The following is a 6,036-nucleotide window of genomic DNA, read 5'->3' on the forward strand; positions in this document are numbered from 1 at the left end:
CTGCAGGACCATGAAATGTAAATCATGACATTCTTGACGTACATATCATAATTTTCATGATATGACAAATCAAATATGTTCTTCATGCGGTCATGTTTGCCACACCAAGTGTAGTATCGATACCATTAGGTTAGTATCGATACCATTATCGAAACAGCCAGGAAAGCTGAAAGTCATAGGTGGCTATATAGATAGATAGATAGATAGATAGATAGATAGATAGATAGATAGATAGATAGATAGATAGATAGATAGATAGATAGATAGATAGATAGATAGATAGATAGATACGCTCAAAGTCGCCGAATTTCGCTAAGAAATGCTTCGAAATTAAAACTTCGTTGACACAAAAGTAACACCATGAGGTTTCTGGATGGCTAGTTCAACAATCTATTCACACATATTACTTGCCTTCAGTAACCCTTTGAAACATGCTACGTATTACACAGACTGCAGCAATATGCGAAATCTTCACTAATACAAGGTTCTCTACACTTTATTGATTCTTTATTGATAACTTATTGGTAAATCACAATTTAAACTTACGGAGTAACATCGTACGATAATTGTATGCGCCAAGTGGTTGAAGTACGCTCTATGTACTGGTAAGAATGTTAAGCTTAAGACAGAAGTATGCTCTATGGACTTCAGAAATGTTAAGCTTAAGAATACGCCATTTTTTGAACGCCACCAAATTCGCAAACATAAGCTTTTCACACATAGGATGAAAACCAAAATCACTGAAGACATTAGCAAGAGCATATACGAAAGAATTCAGGTATATCCACATAATCCCTTAAAAACGACTGAGCTCTTGGCGAAAATTCTTGATGTTGACTAATTTTGGCTTTTGTTTTAGCAGTCGTGTCTATACCCGTTCTGAGTACAGGAAACAGATACTTCAATTCATCATTCTTATTATTTACTTCAATAAGAGATATAGGCCATTCATCAGCCTCATAGAACCTAGGCCTAGGTAGTGCGCCATTCGATAGCTATTGAAAGATGACGCTGAAATATCTGTGTGCCATCCATGCAAAGTTATGGGTGGCCTGTAAGTGTTCACAACGTTGCTCCTGTAGTGCGAAGCAGTCAATCTTCGCGCTCCATAAAGCGAATATATTCGTCTCACTATTCATTCGAACACAATCCGATTGTGCAGCTCAATGTTGAAAAATATCTTCACTCTTATATGTACAATTACCACGAGCAAATGTGTCGTAATTTTGCTTGGTCATATGCTTGTCTAATGGTTCGTTCACACTGCCGAAAAGCAGTGGTCACGTGATCATTTGCGACTGGTCGCAAACAGTCGCAAAGTGACTGCTTTGGCTAGTCGCTTCTTGTTTGGTTTTCTGTCGCGTCACTGCTGTCGCTAAACTGCTAAAACCAATCAGTGATGCCCAGAATCGACCTTAGCATTTATTTATATGCAGGCAGTTTTTTGTTCTATCGCGACAGCATTTATATGGATACACTTGGCTGGATTTCACCATCGGTGTCGGCGTCGACGTGGGCATCGATGTCATGCATTTAGTACGTAAACGCATCTATATATATATATATATAAAAGTGAAAGAAAAAATCTAAAAATTTCTTTCGCGCGTGGTATACAACGTGGGTACTCAGCGTGGATACATGGCGTTACCACTGAGCCAGCGTGAGGTATCTTCCACACTTGTAAACGGCAAGCTATGATATCAACCACTTACCCCTGTTCGCGGGCATCTCGAAGGGCAACTATGGTGTTTTAAGCATTATGAACAAGATGGCGCAGTGAGCGTGTGGCGGCTCTCATCTCTCACGCGTACTTTGGCCCTCGTAGAGAACAAGGGCGGGCACGCTTTAACGCGCACCCTTATCTTGCAGTGGGGAGGACCATACGTCTCGTACGTATTCTGATGCAGTTACCGGGCTCACAAAGGTTAGTGCAATCATTCCACATCCTCCGTTTGCGAAAAAGTGACGTTTTTCAGACAGCGCGAAGTAACAACTGAGACGCTTATTCGCGTTGATCTGTTCGTGTGAGTACGTTTCGTGCGTAGTTTTGCGTGAGAAACGTGATGCACGTTTAGATATGCTTGGCATTCTGCGCGTGACCTTTCAATATGTTGCTATCGCGTTCGTTGCTTCGCCTTTGCGGCAAAGCTGCGACTTTTTTGTTTTTTCAATGCACTGGCTCAATGTCGCTAAATACAAACGAGTGCCTTCCTCTGGGTCTTTGGCGCCATGTCCACCACGGAGTACTTGGCTTGGAGATGGTGAAACACAGCAGCTCAAGGAAAATATCGAATTAATGTGGCGGCCTTCGCAAAAAGATAAACCCCGTCAAATTAAGGAGTTGATCTATTGTGCACCATTTTCTGCTGTATTCAAGATCGTTTTTATCTGTAACTTGACTAAGCTACCACCTTCGATGCAGAGCGTTTTTAGCCCGTTTGTGTTCGTACTTGGCCCTCACTAAAATACACCACGTTCGAGACACGTTGGTGCTGCATTCGAGGCTGTCACAAGTCAAGTTAATTTCAAGGGGCGCTTTTGAATACGTACCACTCTCGGAAATACTACTCGCTGTCTCAGCGCAGCACGGCAGGTAGGCGGCTTCCATGGCTGGCCAACTCTCGCGAGCGAAGGGACGCTTACACCCACCACCAGCTTTTTTTTGTGGAGGCTTCTGTGCTGCCAGCGCTTACACCAAGGCATAATGCATCAGCGCTAGAACAATTTCTTGTTCAGCGCTATGACAATTTCTTCTTCTTCGCTAGAATTGAACTCTTTCGCGCTTCTGTTTGATTGATTTGTGGTGTGTAACGTCCAAAACCACCTTATGATTATAAGAGATTCCATAGTGGAGGGCTCCGGAAATTTTGACCACCTGGGTTTTTTTTACCATGCACTAAAATCTGAGCACACGGGCCTACAACATTTCCGCCTCCATCGGAAATGCAGCTGCCGCAGCCGGGATTCGATACCGCGACCTGCGGGTCAGCAGCCGAGTACCTCAGCCACTAGACCACCGCGGCGGGGCTAATCCAAAATACTACGCCCGAGAGAACGAAAAATAAGTAGCAGCCATAGTCGATGTGAGCCGTAGTACTTGTGGGATAAAAATTTCAAAAGAATAAGTCCTCTGTATGCCTTTGATTTAAGTGTTTTTATGTGCGAGAGAAAGTTGAGTTTTCGGTCAAATGGGATTCCTGGGAAGTTGTATTTTTACAGGCATTTCAATCTTCTTTCTTGTGAGAACTTGGTATAGAACAACAATAAATGCAGCACACTCGGTTCGCTCCACTCACTCAGCCGGCGGCGTTCAGCTGATCAACGCCGGTCTTCAGAGTTCTAGCTCGCAACAAGATCCGTACGTGTCTCCCTGGTTTCGCGATTTCCAGTCGCTCACATGCAGCTTCTGACTGTGTGAAAATCAGTCGCTTTTTGGTTGCCAGTCGCAAATGGTCACGCGACAAGTGCTAGTAGCCAGTGTGAACCAACCTTGACGAAGCAAATTGCAATCGAAAATCTGCCCAATACTCTTTCAGTATGGCCTAAATAAAACCTTTATTTTTTTAACGCAGGTGTCCATTTAGAGCTGGAAATTTAGAAACTACCAGAGGTTCCAGAGTACCTATACCGCTTCCATTCCCTTTTTGTTGCGAGCGTTGCAGAGCTATTCGCTGATAGTATACGCATAGCTTACTGAGACTCCTTGAAACACTGAATCTTCAGTTTGACGGATTTCAGAGTTGTTGCACACTTCTTTTATATTCACTGTGTTAAAACAACAGAAATAACGCAATTCTGATGCTAATAAAGATGTGATCTAAAGTGATATAGTTCCATCTTGAGTTCATCTTGAGATTCCATTTTGAGATGTGTCAATAATTATAGCGGTGTCCCATGTGACCTTGGCACATCTGAATATTCATGACGAAATGCGGTCATCATGAATTGTCCTACGTTAAAAAACGCCAGCCGCAACGGTGGCCGTCACAAAATCTAGGATGCATCTTTTTTTTTAACGTGAAAATGTTTTATGCTGGATTCCACCAAGACTTCAGGTACGTATTTCTCTCCCGCAAAGAACGTCCAGAAAGATACACGATTAGAAACAAAGTTGCGTCAACGGGAGTCGATTTCGACTTTCCGGCACACGACCCCCGAGTCCGGGAACACTACCGTCTCGTCATGGCCACATGCTCTAGAATGTGTTATTTATACGTAACACTGTCCTTTGACAGAATTCTTGGCCATGTGAACTAATGCATAAAGGCCGTGACATCCATGATTATTTATTCAACACGTTGTTTATACATGTCCAATCCATTCGACTGGTTTCAAGTTGTAGAATTGCAATTTAGTCGATGCATTAACGCAACGATAGGTGGTGACATTATCCCCAGCATCGGCTTCAATCATACCGCCCCTCCATGCGAAACAATTTCCCAGCATATCAACCGAGTGAATTATGATGTGTGTAGCAAAGCGTCCGTAAATCTGTTTGTCTGTTCGTGAAATACACAAAATTGTGAGCTATTCAAAAACCACTGACAGCACCTAGTGATAATATTTCCAACGACGTATACACACATCCATTGAGCAATTTATAAACTAGACGGGGCTACATACTACTGATACTACTACTCATACTACTACTACTACTACTACTACTTCTTCTACTACTACAGAAGAGGGAATGACCCACATCCCGAAGAGCTTCGTCCCTAAAATTGAGGCAATCTCCCAGTAAAGGGTACTATGGATGTGATTCAGTGCATGGGTTGATTTAGTGTTCTGTTCAAACCTTGCGCCTTGCCAGAAGTGAACGCGTACTTGCAAGTCGAGCACTCCAAAAATTCTACGTAGTTTTTGTTGCTGTTACTCCTTCCGAACTCTTCTTGGAGCATGCCCGGTGGGTTCTTGATAGGGGAAGAACGAAGTTAAGAGCGGACAATCCCATAGAAAAACTCTCATCATAGAGAAAAAAATAAAAGCGCACACTCTCATCAACTCCGACGGCCCAATAGACCCTAGCGCATTAGTTGGTTGTTGAGAGCGACTGACTTGCGCTTCTTGTTTTGTTTCCACTGGCGCGAATTTCGGAATACTGTGAGCAAATGACGTTTCGGCGGAAGTTAAAGATTTCTGACCACTTTTCTCAGCCTAAATAGCAAGGCTATTGTTTGCCGTTTTGATTTAACAAATCCCTATTTATTCTAGATGAAAACTGTTCGTGTGACTTGAAGTCATGACGTAGTGTTCATTTTAACTACGTTTTAACAAGAAGAAAAGCAGGTAATCATCTCCTTAGCAGCTGGACGTTACCCGCATCGCAGGTGCTTCTGTAGCGCCTTTCAGCGGCCTCCTTCTGTGGCGGACGATATAGAACACTTGGAAGGATTGCTTGCAATCTTTGTCCGCTCTGGCATGAGACCCCTCACACAGGGCGAACTTGGACAAAACACGGTGTCGCAACTCTTGCAATATATATTCGTCAGAGCAGACACGCTTCGGCGGTTTTCCGAATTACGAACCACCCTCTATTGGAAACACACCTCGAGGTCAGTAAATCTCTAGTGATTTTCTTGAAATAGGAACCTACATCGAATCGTTCATTGAGTGAAGTATCGTGCACAGTAAATCTTTTACATCCATAAAAGTGTAAAAAATGTGTCTTTAAAAATTCAACCTTTTAAACAGTTTAGCACCCTTTTCTTTACGTGTAGATCTTAGAGAAGGCTGTAAGCGGCAAAAGCTTCTTAGTATGTCGTTCGTCATGGTGCTAGTGGAAGAGCTGACGGGTGTACATATATAGGCGCAATGAAAATTGTTAGGTTTAATGTGTCAAACACGTCGTGTGATCATAAGAGACCTGTACTAAAGGGCTTCAAAATTTTAGACCCCTTGGGGTTTTTAGACGGCACCTAAGTTAAACTATAAAGGTCTCTAAAGATTTCATCTCCACCGAAATGGTCTGCCGCTAGGGGGCCGAGCCACTCGGACGCCTCTCGAATGGGCTCTTACAGTTTTTCATCTTCGCGG

At 43.1% G+C, this 6,036-nt stretch overlaps 1 long non-coding RNA gene across 1 annotated transcript in view; it reads left to right on the forward strand.

The window, feature by feature from the left end:
• Nucleotides 1-3,826, forward strand: part of LOC142767103 (uncharacterized) — a 49,955-nt gene extending 46,129 nt beyond the window's left edge. Inside the window, exon 4 of the long non-coding RNA XR_012884753.1 lies at nucleotides 3,573-3,826. This is a non-coding gene — a long non-coding RNA (uncharacterized LOC142767103). The remainder of the gene's footprint in view (nucleotides 1-3,572) is intronic.
• The last annotated feature ends 2,210 nt before the right edge of the window (nucleotides 3,827-6,036 follow it).

This window comes from Rhipicephalus microplus, chromosome 7 (genome assembly GCF_043290135.1).
Source record: "Rhipicephalus microplus isolate Deutch F79 chromosome 7, USDA_Rmic, whole genome shotgun sequence".
Taxonomy (NCBI): domain Eukaryota; kingdom Metazoa; phylum Arthropoda; class Arachnida; order Ixodida; family Ixodidae; genus Rhipicephalus; species Rhipicephalus microplus.